Raw genomic sequence first — 18,921 nt, 5'->3', positions numbered from 1 at the left:
GTATCCTCCAACTCCAGCTGGGCATTCTAAAATTAACCAGTAGGTGGCACTCACTTATTTCTTACCCATATCAAATTAGCATTCAACTCTGCCTGGCCCTCTGTGATACATGTTTTCTTTGATAAGAAGCACTCACTCTACATACAGCCCTAGTCAAATGTACCTCACACTTCTGTATATAAAGGAAGAATCTGGGGGCTGGAGAGATGGCTTAGTGGTTAAGGGCACTAGCTGCTCTTCTAGAGGTCTGAGTTCAATTCCTAGCAACTGTACGATGGCGGCTCACAACTATCTAGAATGAGATCTGGTGCCCTCTTCTGGCTTGCAGGCATACATGCAGGTAAATAAATAAATCTTTAAAGGAAGAATCTGGTTCCTTGCTGGTTAATGTAGACTTCTGGGTCCCACTGCTGTGGTGACCCACTAGGTCTTGTGACCGCTAGTCCTGGAAATGTACTGTTGAAGCAAGCACTTCCAGGGGATCTCATGGAGCAGCACCCCACTCTGAGAACATTCTGGGGAGGAATGCAGTTGTGGTGTCATGTTTTAAGATGGATTAATAGCCACTGCTTACTGGGACCTCACATTATTTGCTGAGCTCTGTGCTAGTGTTTTATTAAGATGCAATTCTTCACACACCATGAGGCAAATGTATTGTTTTACCACTTTACACAGGAAGAAAGGAAAGCACACAGGATTCAAGTAATTGTCACAGAGTCACGCAGCATGTAAATATTGGCACTGCGATTTAAATTAGGTTTCCATAGTCGCTGGGTCTGCATTCTCAGCAAATGCATAGGTGGGTTTTGGGGTTTCTCTAGCGAATCTCTTTCATGTGTGAAAAGGCCTTAGGACTCCGTATACTAAATCAAGCTTCAGGCCAGATTCCTCCTGGGGCCTGAGCTGCAGAGCAGCATGGAGTCATAGAATAACACCAGAGAGGCGAAAGGCAGACTTTATTCTGGTTCTTGTGTATTCCTTACTAGGAGGATGAGGCAACCCCCTCCCCGCCAATTTCATTCATTAGAAAACAAGATTCTGAGCCCAGAGTGTTCTCTGAGGACAGTCTTCTGAATGACTTGAAGAACCAGGCATGGAGCTGTATGCCTGTAATGCCAGCTCAGGGGAGTCTGAGGTCAGCTTGGGCTGCATAGGGAGATTCTGACTCAAAAAGAAGGAAAAGGAAAAGATTTATTTCCAAAGGAAAGTTCTTAGCCCTATACCCAGACTAAGTGAGTCAGTACTGGGGACCAGGAGACCTTTCCCTTTAGCAAATGCCCTGATGACCAAGCTCCGTGTTGGAGAATGGGTGGAGCAGAGGCGTTCTGTGTGTTCTGACCCAGATGGTCTATGGTTCTTAGCCTTGGAGGTCTGACTTCTTAGGTGAATGCCTTAACTAAAAGTTAAGTTATGAAAACACTGTTTCAGACAGGCTCTGCGAGCTATTTTAAAGGGATAAGGAACAGGAAAAAGCTTGAATTTGAGTGCGTGCGTGCGTGTGTGCGTGCATGCATGCATGCATGCATGCGTGCGCAGAAGACCTGGTACATGTTAAGAAGGTAACCCAGGCTGATATATGACCTCAGACTTGATATATGACCTATGTTGGGTCCTCCTCCTCCCCCCACCTCTCAAGGGCAGGATAAGGACCCCATTTTCAGTTTAACTTTACATGTTCAGAAACTAATATCGGCTATTCTTTAATGCAGTCTTCAAATACTTAGGATTTCTTTCTTTCGTTTTCAGGGTCATGATAGACTTAAACTTGCTGTTGAGCGGATCACATTGAGGAAGCACATTAGAAAGCTCAGTAATGATTGGCTGGTGAATAATGCCCACACAACCCCCTCCAGGTAAAGAAATGGAGTAGTCATAGCAACCCCAAAGTCCCCTTTATGCTCTCAGTCAACTACCCTTTGTCTATTCCCTTTTTTTTTTTTTCTGAGACAGGGTCTCACTATGTAACTCTTGTTATCCTGGCACTGGCTATATAGACAAGGCTGGCCTGGAACTCACTGATAGTTCTCTGCCTCTGCCTGCAGCTTGCTGTGATTAAATAAATGTGCAACCATGCTTGTCTGTGATTCTTACCTTGATCTAATAAAAGGTGATTTTTAAAAAAGGTAGTCAGCTTTTGTTTTGTTCAGCTTCACATAATTCTCTGGGCACCCATTATACCCCTGCTTCTGAGGATACAGAATAAGCACAGTTACTGCTCAGTGAAGTTCATTCTTCTTGACAGGAAAGACGGACTAAAAATTAGCCACAGAAAGTGATGACTGTGCTGTGTGTTACAAACTTGGAAGGGCAGGAGGCTGGGCAGTTATTTCCTTAAAGAGGTACGACGATGGAGCGATGGCTCAGTAGTTAAGAGTTCTTGCAAAGGACCCATATTTAGTTCCTAGGCGATCACATCTGGTGGCTCACAACCGCATGTAACTCCAGCTCCAAGGGGATTTGCCGCCCTCTGCTGGCCTCCATGGGCACTGCCCATAATTAAAAACTAAAATCAGTCTTTAGAACAAGAGCTGCAACGAGAGTAAAAAGGTAAAGACAAAATATGGATCGATAAGGAGTTATATTGGGCTGGAGAGATGGTTCAGCGGTTAAGAGCACTGACTGCTCTTACAAAGGACCCGAGTTCAATTCCCAGCACCCACATGGCAGCTCACAACTGTCTGTAACTGTCTGACACCCTCACACGGGCGTACATGCAGGCAAGACACCAATGCACATTAAAAAAAAGAGTTATATAAACTCAAAGGGATTCACTTTTATAGTATTAATGTCAAGACTGCACCACTCCTTCACAAGACCTGTGTGAGATGCAGGGTGTTATACACATGGCTTTTGGAGATAACTAGGTTTAAATCATCCATACAGGGCTGGATCTAAGTCCAGGGAGAAAGATATGTGGCATATCCTGCAGACGCTGTAAAATAAAACGGATCTGCTTCTCTGTAAATGCTGGAGTGTAACTAGTTATTTTCCCTGCATTTCTTCTTAATTAACAGAGAGGTTGCACTACCAATTTTAGCTGATTAAAAGGGGCTCATTTACATACGTGTTTTTAAAACAGGAAATGTTTTTGGAGTTAGGTAAGCATCCAAACAGATTCCAAAGCAGGAGAAGATAATACTAGGGTGACATTAAAGCTTTTAGGGGTGAGTCTCTGAACTTTTAATTGTCCAGGATCAAGTTTATATTTTTATGAGCACCTATACTTTTGTTGTTGTTGTTGTTGAGACAGAGTATCATGTAGCCCAGACTGGCCTTGAACTCACTGTGTAGCCAAGGATGACCTTGAACTTCTTTCTGGTCCTTCTGCTTCTACGCACTGTGCCGGGATTCTAGGCGTGTGCCACCACACTTACTTTATATGGTGCTGGGGATTAACCCCCGGGCTTCTTCGTGCCCGCCAGGCAAGCACTCTATCAATTAAGCTTCATCTCAGCCCTAGGCTATATTCTTAAACCAGCCTACTATGAATTTTTAAACGTGTAATTTAGAATATGTCCGTTATGATATTGTAGGTACATTGAATGAGGGAGGAAATATTGGCAGGTGAATTATACTTGTGCACTAAAATGGAATATTTTAAACATTTTCTCCATTAGAAACTTGAATGAATCTTTTTTTTTTTTTTTCTTTTACTTATGGCCTAAGAACAATCATAAACCTTTCCCTTTGGAAAGCAGGGGATGACACTATTACTGTCGAAGAAAGTGGAATTTAAGGAAAGAGTGTCACATGAACCCAAAAGTGTTGTTTAATGCACACGACGAGGAACGCATTCTGGAGTTAATTTGAGAAAATATCTAAACCCCTGGGAGATCAGCTCCATGAATCCTGAGAGCCCGTGGCGGGCCCCAGGGTGGGAAGTCCTGACGTTGATGACGTAAGCCTCGCTTGTCCCAGAGACTCCCTCACTTCTCTCCCAGGTCCATGCTCTTTGCAACGTGACTCTGCGGCTCTTTTCATAAGAGAGTGGAGTCCAAACTAGATTGATTTTTGTGACTTTTCTTTTTTTTTTTTCAAACTTTTAAAAAATGATTTATTTTTATTTTATGTGCATTGGTGTTTCCCTACATTACACAGTGGGTCTGTGTAAGTGTGTCAGATCTCCTGGAAGTGGAGTTACAGACCGTTGTGAGCTGTCGTGTGGGTGCTGGGAATTGAACCGTGGTCCTCTGGAAGAGCAGCCAGTGCTCTTGACATCCAAGCCCCCTTTGTGGCTTCTTTAGCAAACAAAATGTATTACAGACGATTGGTGTCAGTTCCCAGGGGAGGCATGACTGAGAAAATAGGTATTGTTTGCTAAAGAATGAACAGTCACTTTATATATATTATTTTACAATACCATTCAGTTCTACATATCAGCCATGGGTTCCCTATTCTCCCCCTCCCACCCCCTCCCTTACCCCAGCCTACCTCCATTCCACCTCTTCCAGGACAAGTCCTCCCCCGAGGACTGCGATCAACCTGGTAGACTCAGTCCAAGGAGGTCCAGTCCCTTCCTCCCAGACTGAGCCAAACGTCCCTGCATAAGCTCCAGGTTTCAAACAGCCAACTCATGCAATGAGCACAGGACTTGGTCCCACTGCCTAGTTGCCTCCCAAACTGATCAAGCCAATCAACTGTCTCACCTATTCAGAGGGCCTGATCCAGCTGGCTTTGTGGCTTCTTTAGCAAACAAAATGTATTACAGACGATTGGTGTCAGTTCCCAGGGGAGGCATGACTGAGAAAATAGGTATTGTTTGCTAAAGAATGAACAGTCACTTTTTTTTTTTTTTAAAAAATTATTTATTATGTATACAGTGTTCCATCTGCATGTGTGCCTGCAGGCCAGAAGAGGGCACCAGATCTCATTACAGTTGGTTGTGAGCCACCATGTGGTTGCTGGGAACTGAACTCAGAACCCTTGGAGGAGCAACCAGTGCTCTTAACCATTGAGCCATCTCTCCAGCCCAAATAGTCACTTTTATTATGTTTATTTATTTCTTTATTTTGTGTGTAAGTATATGGGCACACACTTGCTGTGGTGTGTGTATGTGTGTGACAGAGGACAACTTGCTGGAGGTGGTGCTTTCCTCACACCGTATGAGTTTGAAGTGAGTGAACTCCAGTTATCAGGCTTGGTAGCAGGAGCCTTTATCCAACGAGCCATCTTGCCAGCTCAACAGTCACTCTTGGCCAAAATAAAGAGATGTTTGGCATTTTGTGGGTGCTGCAATAACCTTACTATTGTCTTCTTAGACAAAATTCTGACGTGACTAACTTCATCTTATTTATTTGCTATCTATCTATCTATCTATCTATCTATCTATCTATCTATCTATCTATCTATCTATCTTTCCATCTATTTTTCTGAGACAAGGTCCTTCGAAGCCCACAATGTCCCCAAACTCTCCATGCAGTTGAAGAGGATCTTGGACTCCTGGTCTTCCTGCTTTCTTCCCAAGTGCAGACAGGCTGCCACCACCACACACACCTGGCGTGCTTCATCTCTTTTAGTCTCAGAGTAACATTGTTTGAGGTTGGTGTTCTGAGATGGCTTCCGTCCATTTACTTTATCTGCCCCGAGTATCATCATAGTTGCTGACTCTCTGGGTGTTTCCCACCAGGGTCAGGCAAAGGCCCAATATCCACTATTAGTTTAGTATTTTCTGAGGGCACAGTCAAAGTGGTAAAAAAACAAAGAGATTTTATTGAAAATGAGTAGATTATTACTTGCACGTTTCTTAGATACCCAGGAAAGTCAATGAGGATGATTAGAAGGGGCTGAAGAGATGACTCAGTTGGTAAACACTTGCTGTGCAAGTGGAGGACCTCCAGATCTCAAGAGAAAAGCTAGGCTCTGTGGTGCGTGCTTGTAAGTCCACCCGTGGTGAGATGGACCGAGGGACACAAGGACTCCTGGAAGCTTGTGCATCAGCTAGCCTAGCCTGTTTGGTGAAGTTCCGCACCAGCCAGAGGCCCTGTCGCAAACAAAAGTGGGAAGTGAGCGAGGAATAACACTCAAGGCTGCCTTCCAGTTTCCACACACACGCGTGTATACTCCCCCCCACATGACCCCTCCCAATTTCTCAGAAGGGGAGTTCAGTAAGGCAACTGCTGTGAAACCCGGGTTGTAAATCTCAGAGTTTATCCTTTAAAATCAACACTCATCAGGAAACACAAGACAGCAATTTTAAAAAGCCAGTACAAAGCTACATGTTTGGGGATAAATGAAGCATGTGGGCATACATAAGTAAAATTGTAGAGCATCACTGAGGGACCCGAAGGAAAGCTTGAATAAATGGTAAGGCACACCATATGACTCAATGTTCCAGCCATTTGAATTCTAATAAAAAACACCAGGTTTTTAAAGCAGATGATATCAATCTGAGGCCACCTGTGAAGCTTAATAAAGGGGCGAGGAAATTTTGGAAGACTGAAGGGTGGTGCAGCTAGAGAAAAGGCTTGTTATGAAAACAGTATGCTTTCTTGTGTAGCGATAAAAGTAGTCCTCATCCATGCTTAAGGATACGTATTTGTTATGGGACAAAGTTGTCCTTTAAATGGATTTATGTTTCTTCTTATGAGGCTGCAAAAATGCATCACTCCACCACAACATGGAGAAAACCAACAGGCAAATGGCAAAACGCGTGACTCCGGTTGAATCCTTTAGAGATAAGGTTAGTAACCTAGCTCAAGAGAGACGAGCTTGAGCTAGGTGCTGGGGAGAGAGGGTCTGTGCAACCTAACTCTGTCAGAGAGGATGGAGTGGGCAAGAAGAAACCAGCCGAGCTGGAAAACATTGTTGAAATCCATGTGTGGGTGAGGGAGTAAATCAGGAATAGCTGAGGGAGCAGGAGAGTTCCCGCCGCTCAGCTGCAAAGTCTATTCTAGAGAGTTCCAAAGATCCCATAGAATTGTCACAAGGACTCTCCAAGGCAGAGAGCTGCTCTCTCCAGCTGCTATCAAGGTGGAGACAGGTAGGTGCCTGTCTGTGACAACAGAACATAACATGCCTACTCATTACCTTGAGTGTTCACAGACAAGCTGAGGTTTCCCAGGTGGAGAGAGAACTCAGGGGAGAGCAGGACATTAAGCAGGTAATTAATGGACATTAAGTGGATGATGGGAAAGACGTGATCACATGATGCTGCCCTAAATGAGATGAGGCTGTGGTCTAGGTGCATGCATAGTTTGGAACCGGAGCAAAATTGTTTTTTGACTCAGGTCAGGCCTGCTTGTTACAGATGTTAAGGTCCAAAGAAAGTCTGGCACAGGGCAGAGGACAGATGGAGAACACGGTGGGGTGCCTTGGGTAAGTAACTGAAGCAAAGGAAGTCCCTTTACACTCCATCCTGTGTTTAAGTTGGGAGGGAAGGAGAGAGCACTCTTTTGGGAGTTCATGCTTAAGGCCTGATGGGTCAGACACGTCTCTCTAGGGAGCCCCCAGATCTGGTGAGAGTTAGATATAGTCTCCCCTCAGAGTTTGTTTGCCCTGAAGCCACTGTGTTAATTGCCACTGTTAGTGGGCAGGTAGGCCATGGCTAAGGGAAATGTATAGGCATCTTCTATGTCCTCGAATCCTAAGCTTAGCTTTTGTGCCCTTCTCTGCCTTATTCTGTACTATCCTACTGCATACTCAAATGACTCTAGGGGCCTTCCACAGGCTTTGGGATGAAGTCCATACACCTCTTCTTGGCCCATGAAACGGTGCCCACCTTGCCGTAGTTCACGCCGGACATGCTGTTTTGTGCTTTGGACTTTTATATAGTCCTGCCAGTGTGGTCAGACACCTACTGGGTACTAGGCATTGCGCTTTGTGTGCATTTCCCTCCTCATAATCACTCTGCTTTGTAGGCTTTAATCTGCTTCCTGCTTTGTTAATAAGAAATCTGGGCCTGAAGAGATTGCTCAGTGGGTTAGAGTACTGGCTGCTCTTCCAGAGGACCTGGGTTTGACTTCCAGCACCCACATGGCAGCTCACAACTGTCTGAATCCAATATCCTCATCTATCCTCCCTTGGTACCAGACACACACGTGGTGCATAGACATGCATGCAGACAAAACACTCATACACATAACCTAATAAATTAAAAAAGAAATCTGAGGGTCAGAAAAATGAAATAAACTGTCTAGGATCGAAACAGCTCAACAGGTGGCAGAGCTAGAAATTGAATTCAGATTTGACCTCACAGTTGAAATGAATTTTTCATTTGCGATAAAATACAGATGACATAAAATTTACCATTCTAGCCATTTAAAGTGTATCATACCGTGGAATTAAGTACAGTTGTAATGCTTGCCAAGTACCAACACTAACCATTTTTAGAATCATTTACCCATTCAATGATAACCCCCTCCTCCCACTTTCCCTCCCTGGAGTCTGCTGACCTTTTATCTCTATGAACTTGACTGTTGCAGGCATCTCAAGTTAATGGAATTAGACTAACGTGTGTTTGTTTGATTGTTTATAGATAGGATCTCACTGTATATTCCTGGTGAACCTGGAGTTCACTGTGTGGACAAGGCTGGCCTTGCACTCACATAAATTTGCCTGCCTCTGCCTCCTTAGTGTTACGGTGTGCTACCACATCCTACTTTACTTTTTGTGACTGGCTTATTTCAGTTAATATAATGTCTTCAGGGTTCATCTATGTTGTAGGACATGCCAGAATTTCTCTTTAAAGGCTAACTTGCACTCCGTTTTCACCATCTGCTTTTTTTTTTTTTTTTTTTTTTTTTGTCCCTTCATCACCGATGGGCACTTGGGGGCTGACCACCCTTTGATTGTTGTGAATGAGGTTGTGAACATTGATTTGCAAATCTCTGAATAGTTGCCTTTACTTTTGAATATTTGCTTGGAAATGGATTTTTTTTTTTGCGTCATATGGTAATTTGTCTATTTTCCTCCCCCCCTCTTTTTTTTTTTTTTTTTTTTAAATTTGGGCCTCTACATGTTTTCCACACTAGTTGATCAATTTGCATTCCCATCAGCAATGCACAGAGTACCCACCTCTTCCACATTGTTTCCCAGCACTTGCTGTTCATGTGTTTCTGTTCTAGCCATCATAATTTGGCAGAGCAACACCTCATTCGGGTGTTGTGGAGTATTATCTTAACCGGACAAAGATGTGTTACATTTATTTATGCTGCAGAATATTACTTTAACTGTGTAAAGGTGTATTACTCTTGTTTATGCTGCATTTGTTTAATTATGAAAAGATGTGTTACATCTGTTTTCATCTTGTCTGCCTAAGGCACCTGATTGGTCTGAACAAAAGCTGAACGGCCAATAACTAGGTAGGAGAAAGGATAGGCGGGACTGTCAGGTATAGAGAATAAATAGGAGGAGAAATCTAGGCTCAAGAGAAGAGAGGAGGAACTGGAGAAGGAGAGAATGAGGGACACTCCCAGGGCCAGAAGCCAGTCAACTATCAGCCAGCCAGACCTAGAGACAGCAAGAAAGTAAGATAAGGTAAAAAGCCCTGAGGCAAAAGGTAGATTAAGAGAAACAGGTTAAGTTAAAAGAGCTAGCCAGAAACTTGCCTAAGCTAGCCAAGCACTCAAAACTTATAATAAGTCTCTGTGTCATGATTTGGGAGCTGGTTGGTGGCCCAAAAGAAAAAGGCTGCTATGTTCTGGTTTTAATTTATATTTTCTGAACTATGAGTGAAGTTGTGCATCTTTGCATATAAAAGCCCGAATTCTCAACCTTGGCTTTATTAAATATTTAATGACTTTATTTTTACCAAACAAGTATTTCTAGTGCCAAGTGCCATTCTTCATTATACTTAGGATTTTTCTTAGAAAAATAGTTTTTATTTTTTCTTGGAAAAATAGAAGTATTTCTCATATATGCCATTATCAAGAAGAGGTCAACTACTTCAAGAAAAATGGAGATGGCATCTAAAGAAAAGAAGCTTTCAGCACAAACAGTGCTGAGGACCAAAGCCAGATGTCTTACACATGGTAAACACCACAGCATGGAGCTGTACTCCTTGGTCTTGGAAACAACATCAAATCCCCAAGTGCTAGGGGTCACGTGGCATTGCCTTTCTGTTGCTTTGATCAAATACCTAACATGGATGGGGCTTGAAGGGGGAGGGCGGGCTTATTTTGGCTCACAGTTTGAGAGGACACAGTCAGCATGGTGACAGGAATGTGAAGCTGGGACTCTTCACCTCCTCACATCGAGGTGGAAAAGGAAACAGAGGCAGTGGGTGGGGCTGGGCTATAAGATCTCCCAGTCTGTCTTCAGTGACCCACTTCCTTAAGTTTCCTTACAGTTTCCATGACCTTCCAAAACAAGTCCAAGAGCTGGAAACCAAGCAGTCATCCGTGTGAGCCTATGGGGGATATTTCAAATGCAAAGCACAGCAGCCATACAGATCCTTGGCATCTCCTTCACAGAGAGATCCACTAACGTCAATTGTTTCAGTGATGTCCTCCATTGCTGAGGGTCCTGTTCATGCATAGGATCCAGATTTCCTGTCTCTCTGGTTTCTTTCAGTCTGGAACAGGTCCTCAGCTTGCCCCTGACTTTCTTTCTTCTTCATCTTTTTTTTTTTTATGAAGGAAGTTTGTTCATCTCTCAACAAAATGTGGATCGCTTCATGAATTTGCGTGTCATCCTTGTGCAGGGGCCATGCTAATCTTCTCTGTATCGTTCCAATTTTAGTATATGTGCTGCCGAAGTGAGCACTTCCCTGACTTTCATGAGCTAGGCATTTTGCCGACTCTCCCTCTCTGCTCTTGCCCTGTTTCCTCGTAGTGAGCTCTAACCCGCATTTTGGCTGGAGTGGCACAGTGTGGTTATTCGGTTGCTGTGCTTTTAGCTTTAATCACTTAGGCTGGCCTCTGTCTCCACGGCAAAGTCACACTTTATTCTCATTGTAATTGATAAATATCCTGTGAGGAGATACTTTGGGACACTGTGAATGGCTCTTTCCGTATCACCCTATCACTTGTTAGAGTTTCAACATCCATTGATGTTTCTTGCCTGAATTAATTACCATTATCATGGTTGCCATGGTGTTCATCCTATTTAATAGATTATAAAATGCTGCTTTTTCTTTTTTTTTTTAACTTACATGTGCACATGTTTGTGTGAAAGCCAGTGTGTGCGTGCGCGCGTGTGTATGTGTGCAGGCCTATGCACATGTGGAGGTTGGAGGAAGACATCAGGTGTCCTCCTCCATCACTTTCCACTTTATTTTCTGTGGACAGGACCTCTTGTTGAACCCAGAGCTAGACTGGCAGCCATCAAGCCCTTCCTGTCTCTGCCATCCACAGCACTAGGGTTATAAGTATGAGCGAGGCCGTGTCCAGCTTTTTTTTTGTATATTTTTTTAAAATTTTATAATTTAATTTAATTTTACATATCAGCCACGGATTCCCCTGTCCTCCCTCCTCCCGCCCCCCCAGCACCTCCCCATTCCCATCTCCTCCAGGGCAAGGACTCCCCTGGGGATTCAGCTCAACCTGGTAGATTGTGTTGAGGCAGATCCAGTCCCCTCCTCCCAGGCTGAGCAAAGTGTCCCTGCATAGGCCCCAGGTTCCAAACTAAGGTTTTTTTTTTTTTTTTTTAAATTTGTTTTTTTTTTTTTAATTTTTAATTTTTTTTTTAAATTTTAGGTGCATTTGTATTTTGTCAGCAGGTATGTCTGTGTGAGTGTCAGATCCACTGGAGATAGTGTTACAGACAGTTGTGAGCTGCCATGGGGGTGCTGGGGATTGAACCCAGATCTCCTGGAAGAACAGCCAGTGCTCTTAACCTCTGAGCCATCTCTCCAGCCCCATGTCCAGCTTTTTATGTGGGTGTTGGCGATTATAACTCAGGTCCTCTCATGTTTATGCGACAATCACTCCTATCCCCTGAACCATCTTCACAGTCTTTGCCGTATTTATTTATTAAGAAATCAGTTATTTTGTTTTATATGAATATGTGTATGCTTGAATGTATGTATGCCTACCACGTGCATGCAGGAGTGGGCAGAGGTCAGAAGAGGGGTAAGATCCCTCCAGAACAGGAATTAACAGGTGGCCGTGAGCTGCCATATGGGTGCTGAGAACCCAACCTGGTTCCTCTGCAAGAGCAACAAGCATCTTAACTGCTGAGCCATCTTCTCAGCCCTGTTTCTGTCTGTCTGTCTGTCTCTATCTACCTACCTACCTACCTATCTATCTATAAATAAAAAAAAAAATGTCATGTGTATGGGTGTTTTGCCTGCTTGTATGTCTGTATCCTACATGTGTGGGTGCCTGTAGAGGCCACAAGAGGGTATTTATCCTTTGGAACTGGAATTTCAGACTGTTGTAAGCCACCCTGTTGGTTCTGGGAATTGAGCCTAGGTCCTCTAGGAGAGCCGTAATTGCTTTTAATTGATTGCAAGCTCATTCCATTCATTCCTTGGAATTAATGATGTAAAGATAGCATATTTAAAATTTAAAAAGAAAGCAAGTCCCTCAGTTTGTTTCATATGCACTCCCTAGAATTTCTGTTGTAACCAGATATCAGTTCCAAAACATGAGGTGCACATACCATAGTCACATGAGTAAGAGTTAGCTGTAAACTTGAGCATTCCTTTTGGTGGTTTGTATTTTGAGAAAGGGCCTCTCTGTATAGCCCTGGCTGTCCTGGAACTCCCTCTCTAGACCAGGCTGGACCTTGAACTCAGAGATCGGCCTGCCTCTACAATGCCGGGATTAAAGGTGAGTGCCACCAAGCCCTGTTTAAACTCTTTTTGTTAATTTGAGCATTCTTGAGGAAGGGGCCACATCCATCTATACTACAAGGTCGTTGGACTCCTCCCTTTCTGACACTCCAGAACTTACTCTCCTGGGAGCTCTGTCTAGGGAGAAAACAGTTTTCACATATTTCTCCAAAGGCAGCAGAAGTTAGACCGTTGTGACAAGACACTAGGTTTAGACTTCCCCTTAGTGCACTGAGCGGTGTTCATCACTCCAGCCTCTAATGGCTGAACTCAAAATAGCCCATATTTTTGCATTGATGGAAAATGAGCCACCAAGGACCAGGATATATCCATTGTAACAACGCTTCAGCCATGTAATTTAATATAATTACTAATTAAATGGAAATAAAATAGAGTCCATAGCAACAATAACAATCACTGTAGCATTGGTCCTTACCCAAGTACTGTTCGTTGGAGCATTATCTAGGAGAAGGTCTCCTGCAAGAGGAGTGTCTACAGAGGGAGCCATGGCCGGCTCATTATTGCTGAATAAGGCACAGGGACTGCTTCAGGGCACTTGGCAGCCACGGACCTCATTTTATAACTCATGTCTATTACCGTTCTCATGTGGATTCGAGGAATTTATTCACTAGTGCAGAAGGCAGGATGCCATTGAAAATCAAGGGAAGGGAGCAGGTGGATGGCACTTGTCAGTGGCTTTATTTCAGCACAGAGAAGGGCTCAAGCAATCACCTTATCCTTGGTGAGGGTCACATGACACTCTCAGGAAAGGTGAGACTCTTTTGAAAGGACCTTTGAGTGTATGTGTCCTTGTTGAGTGGCTTTCAGCGGGTACATGTAATAGTGTACATGGAACAGATTTGGAGAGCTGTGCAAGTAGGTTTTTTTATTTCCCTCTTGGGGCACCCTCAAAAATGACCCATTTCTTTATTCATCCAACATACACTTAGGCCTATGGTTCACCATATACTGTATTAGGTGCCAGGGTTATTAAGGCAGCCATGATTGCTCAGGAATCTGACGGTCTGGGAAGGAAGAGACTGATCTGGGTAAATAAAAAGTGGCGTGGGCAGGGGAAGGGAGGATAGAAGGTAGATATGGCGTCACTGAGGGAAACTAAGAAAATTCCATTTCTGCCAAGACCTGAAAGCAAAGGAGGGTTTTGGCGAAGCAACTGAGAGCGGGAAGGTGTCCCAGGCAAAGGCGTTGCTGTAGGTAAAGGTTGTGAGTGCGCGTGAAACCTAGTCGCTTTGAGAAACTAAAGGAGTTTCAAAGGGCGGGGAGTAAGCAGACGAAGGGAGAATGTGCCACCAGGTAGGAATAGACCTGCCAAGTGTAGGGGCAAGGACTGCTCGGAGAGGAGCCCAGACTCTGTCCCGCGTGTGTCGGGAAGCTTCCAAGCAGGAAATGGCAGCTCCTGCTTTATGTCTGTAAAGGCTCAGCCTTGAGGCTGGTAGGGAACAGCCTATGGGAAGCAGGACCAGGGAGGATACAGGAAAACCAGGTAGGGGATCCCTTAGGGATTCAAGTAAGATGGTCCAGGAAGATGGTAGAGAATAAGGGGACGGTGACAGATGGACACGCACTCAGGCGGGAGGACGGACCTGGAGTGGCCAGGCTGTGAGGAGGAGTGAGGGTGCATCCCCCCACGCTAGATTGAGCAGTAGGGCCAACAGTGCAACACGTCTAGCTGGGAGATAGGAGAGGACAATTGAATCTGAAGATTAAAGATTCTGGAACGTCTCAACTATGCGTAACACCAACCCAACTGCCTCTGCTGCTCAGCCATCATCACTATCCATCTCCAGAACTTTAGCATCTGACGCAGATGAAACTCTACACGTCATACGCTGCTACTAATGTCTCACCCACCTCACCCCACCTCCCCGTCACTGCCCACCATCATTCTACACTCTGACTGCTTTAGGTGAGTTATAGAAGGGGGATCGTAGTGGGATACATCAGTGAAGATCTCAGAAAAGCCTTTCTTTTTTTAAATTATAATTTATTATTATTGTTTTGTGTGTGTACTATGACACACATAAGGTCAGAGGATAATTTTGTGAAGTCAGTTCTTTTCTTCCACTTTATGTGGGGCTGAGGAGTCAAACTCAGGTCATCAGCCTTGTGTGGCAAGTGTGTTCCAGGCTGAGTCATCTCACTCTGATCCATGAAGAGGCTTTTTGTCCATTTGAATCCTATTGGCCAAGGTATGCAGTGAGTTCATAAACAACGCATCATGGTGTGCTGCTTTTTCTGAAGGCTTCTGGTTTCTACCAGCATGCTCTGTATTTGAGGGTATGAACATTCAGGCATTGATTCGCTTCTGAGAAACAAATGGCAAATTTGTACCTGTTTCTTTTTCTTTTTAACTTTTTAAAGATATCGTCTCATGTAGCCTAGGCTGGCTCAAGCTTGCCATGTAGCTGAGGATGGCCTATTACAGGTGCATATCACCAGATCCTGCTTCTGTTTCTGATCCCTTTTGTTGCTCCCATTGAACCTAATGGAGGATAACTATGCATAAGCTGCAAGTTAGCGAAGCAGAAAGCTTCAGAAACGAGGGGTTCACTGTTGTTTCTTGGAAGGTTTATCTTCTCAAAGTCGACTAGGTTTGATGACCTTCAGAAAAAAATAGAAGACACTTTACTTGTTTTTGCTTTTTCTTCCTAACAAAGAAAGCATGGCTTTTAAAGTACTTTTCAATTTCTCTCTGGGCTTCCTTTCTTCCCCTGGTTTCTTTACTCCTAACGAGCTAGCATAAAACAGTCCTTTATCTTCTATTATTCTTCAAAGCTGTTGATTTACCCTGAACAGAACGAAGGCAAGATGTTATTAAAATAAAACAAGTTCCCATTGAGCTGCTAATAAACGCTGAAATGCACCCACATCTCCGCTATTGATTACCTCCTGCCAACAAAGGCAAACACAAGCTTGTAAGGCAAGCTGCCTGTGGAAATGAAAGGTTTAATTAGAGGAAAACAGAATGAGCTGGAAGATCTACCGCACGTGGTCATCAAATGATGGTGTTTCATAACTGGCTCTTTGAGACGTACCTGCCTCCTGAGCCTTGAGCCTTCACTTGAAGGCTTCCCTACCGAGCATCGGATGAGCGCACCTCTAGTAAATCCCCCCTGAGCACTTCACCAGCTCAGGGTGGTGGACTAGAAAGAGGCCTGTCAGGCCGTAAATCAGGGCCATGCGACATCTTGGAATTCAGAGTTAGCAAGCAAGAGCAGGAAGACAGGTTCTTCTGCAGCCCAGGCCCATCTCCAAATGTTGAAAACAGGAGAAGAGGTGTTGATGAAACAGGTGAGAAGAGGCCCCTAAATTCCTTGAGTGGAATTCTTCAGAACTCACAAGCTCGTTAAGTGTCTGGGTTGAAAGTCTAGAACCTGGTGACTGCACCAATATTTAGTAATAAGAGCATATTAAAAAGCTGGTATTCGGCCGGGTGGTGGTGCAAGCCTTTAATCCTAGCACTTGGGAGGAAGAGGCAGGCAGATCTCTGTGAGTTTGAGGCCAGCCTGGTCTACAGAGCAAGATCCAGGACAGGTACCAAAACTACACAGAGAAACCCTGTCTTGAACCCCCCACCCAAAAAAACCCCAAAACAACCAAAAAAAAAAAAAAAAAAAAACCTACAACCCCCCCCAAACCCCCAAAAAGCAAAAACAACAACAACAACAAAGCTGGTATTCACTGCCTGGGAGTCCGACTCATCGGTTGTGTAGCTTTTCAAGACAGTGGGGAAATGAGCAGTAGCAACTCAGCTGTATACAGGCTTTGCTGCATGAAGGCCTGAAGGGTGGCTTTCCTCATTCACACGTGCGGATGCGGATTGTGGTTTGTTATGAAGACGGAATGTGATAATGTAAATGATTCCTTTCACATGGTAATTGGGTACAGGAGAGCACTAAGAGCCCTCAGCTCTCACAGTAATGGTTTACTATCCATATCTACAGGTCCTGAGGAAACATTTCTTCTATTCATAGCAACTTGGCCAAGACTTTACACCTCTGTTCTCCATAAAAAGGTTCCTCTGAGGCAGGGGATATAGCTCAGTGGTAGAGAGCTTGCCTAGCATGCCCAAAGTCTCACATTGGATTCTAGCATCATTTATACAACAATGACAAAAAAATTAAACGTTAAAAAAGTTCCTCTGATGTGGTGATGCATGCATTTAATCCCAGTACTCGGGAGGCAGGAGCGGGGAGATCTAAGAGGATCGCTGTAACATATCCCATGATGTAGATTTTAAAGCACCCTTACAGGATTGGGTACTACTGTCTATACTATAGGTTAAGAAAGAAGGTCTCAGGGGCTGGACAGATGGTGCAGTGGTTAAGAGCACTGGCTGCTCTTCCAGAAGATTTGGGTTTGATTACTAGCACTCACAGGGCAGCTCACAACTGCCCTAACTCTAGTTCCAGGGGAATCTGGTACCCTCTTCTGCCATCTGCTGGCATTGAACACATGTGGCATGTAGATACACTTGCAATAAATAAATGAAATAGTCCCTGATGTGCATATTGGGGCATACCTTTAATCCCAGCACTTGGGAGAGAGAGGCAGGAAGATCCCTATGAATCTAAGCCCAGCCTGGTCTACATAGTGAGTTCTGGGCCAGCCAGAGTTACTTGGTAAGACTCTGTACAAACAAACAAATAAAATTTAAAAGGTTCCTTTGCATTAAAGAATCATCCATGTTTCAGTTCTTAGACATTTAGTGAGATTTCATATTCATCTTACAAATATATATTTAAAATATTGAATTATTTTATTTATTTTTTTCCTGGAGCTGAGGACCAAACCTAGGGCCTTGCGCTTGCTAGGCAAGCACTCTACCACTGAGCTAAATCCCCTTGAATTATTTTAAAAACAAACTTTTATTGGGATTGTACAAAACCAACAGCTGCTTATTGGTATGAATGGTGGTCTGCAGGGCAGGGGTGGGACCAGGCAACCTGGTGCCTCTGGTTCTTACCCATGCTCTCTCTCTTCCACTAATGAAATGACTGGACTGTGTGAAAATCAAATGAGCTAGTGCTGGGAGGAGGCCTAGCACAAAATATACATTCAACAAATGCTAACTAGTGAACAAAATACAGCAGCCCTAACCCAAAACCAAACCAAACCTCCCAGAAAATCCAAGAGTGCTTATTTCCATGCATAACCACTGTAAGTTTTTAGAAAGTACAGGCTGCGTGAGCAGCAGTGTCTACATAATGGGACACATATATGACTACTCAGCCCATGTTGTGTCCCCTGAAGGGGACTCTGCACAGTGGGGGCTCCCTCCCAGGCTCCGGATTAGGTACAAACCACACTCAAACACCTGTTTTCACAGAGAGATTCTTTATTTAACGGGGAAGAAAAAAGTGGCTGCTTTCTGACTCAGGCAGAAAAAGAGCAGCAAATGACCTTGCAGGTGTCATTTTTTTCCTTTTTGTGGCTATAGGGTCTTTATTGCAGGTGTCATTTTTAAGAGGAGAAGAAGGGGATGTCTGTGATAGAATGGGCTGGGATGTGGGGTAAAGGAGACAGGATGAGGGAGAAGGGGAAGGGAAGGGGTAATTGTCCCAGGGGGACAAAGGACTGCCTCTGGATAGAGGGAGACATAGGCAAAGGCTGGTTTATAAAGATACAGTGGGAAACCCAGTTAGGATGAGGAGTTTGATTTTAATTGGGTATGTTAATTAAGTGAACCAAAGGCAGTTTCTGGTTGCTGGACTTCAATACTTTGATGGTTAGACCTTGGTAGTTAGCCTCAGGAGGAGGAAGAGGCCAGATAAGGAATACATCTTGGTGTCTAGTTTTAGGAATGTAATCCAACGGGTTTTTAGCAAGGTAGAGGGAATGGAGAGAAGGGCAAGGCCTGCCAGAGCCACATGCTCTAGTGGACTAGTGTCTCTTCAAACCTGAAGAATCCTCCTTTAATATACATTCATCCCATCAGTTCTGTTCCTCTAGAGAGCACCCCTGACACCAGCAAAAATATTAATATATATTTAAAAGCTGTAAAGATTTTGAATGTTTGTTCTGATTTGAACAATACACAGTAGCTCTGTGCTTTGCACGTGTGATCTCATGTAGTTTACACATCAATTCTGGTTCTTTCTCTTCCTCCCCCTCATCCCCCTTCTTTTGAGATGAGCAAATAAGATCAGTGAGGTTAGGTGATTCCTCCAGTGTCACACAGCAATGGA

General features: G+C 44.0%; 1 non-coding gene across 1 annotated transcript; it reads right to left on the bottom strand.

Moving 5' to 3' along the window:
* Nucleotides 1-10,594: 10,594 nt before the first annotated feature.
* LOC114706408 lies at nucleotides 10,595-10,701 on the bottom strand. Its single transcript, XR_003736524.1, has one exon. It is a non-coding gene; the product is annotated as a U6 spliceosomal RNA (small nuclear RNA).
* Nucleotides 10,702-18,921: the final 8,220 nt, after the last annotated feature.

This window comes from Peromyscus leucopus, chromosome 8b (genome assembly GCF_004664715.2).
Source record: "Peromyscus leucopus breed LL Stock chromosome 8b, UCI_PerLeu_2.1, whole genome shotgun sequence".
In the NCBI taxonomy this organism is placed as follows: domain Eukaryota; kingdom Metazoa; phylum Chordata; class Mammalia; order Rodentia; family Cricetidae; genus Peromyscus; species Peromyscus leucopus.
The sequence above is the reverse complement of the archived record's forward strand: the minus strand, read 5'-3'. Positions and strand labels throughout refer to the sequence as shown.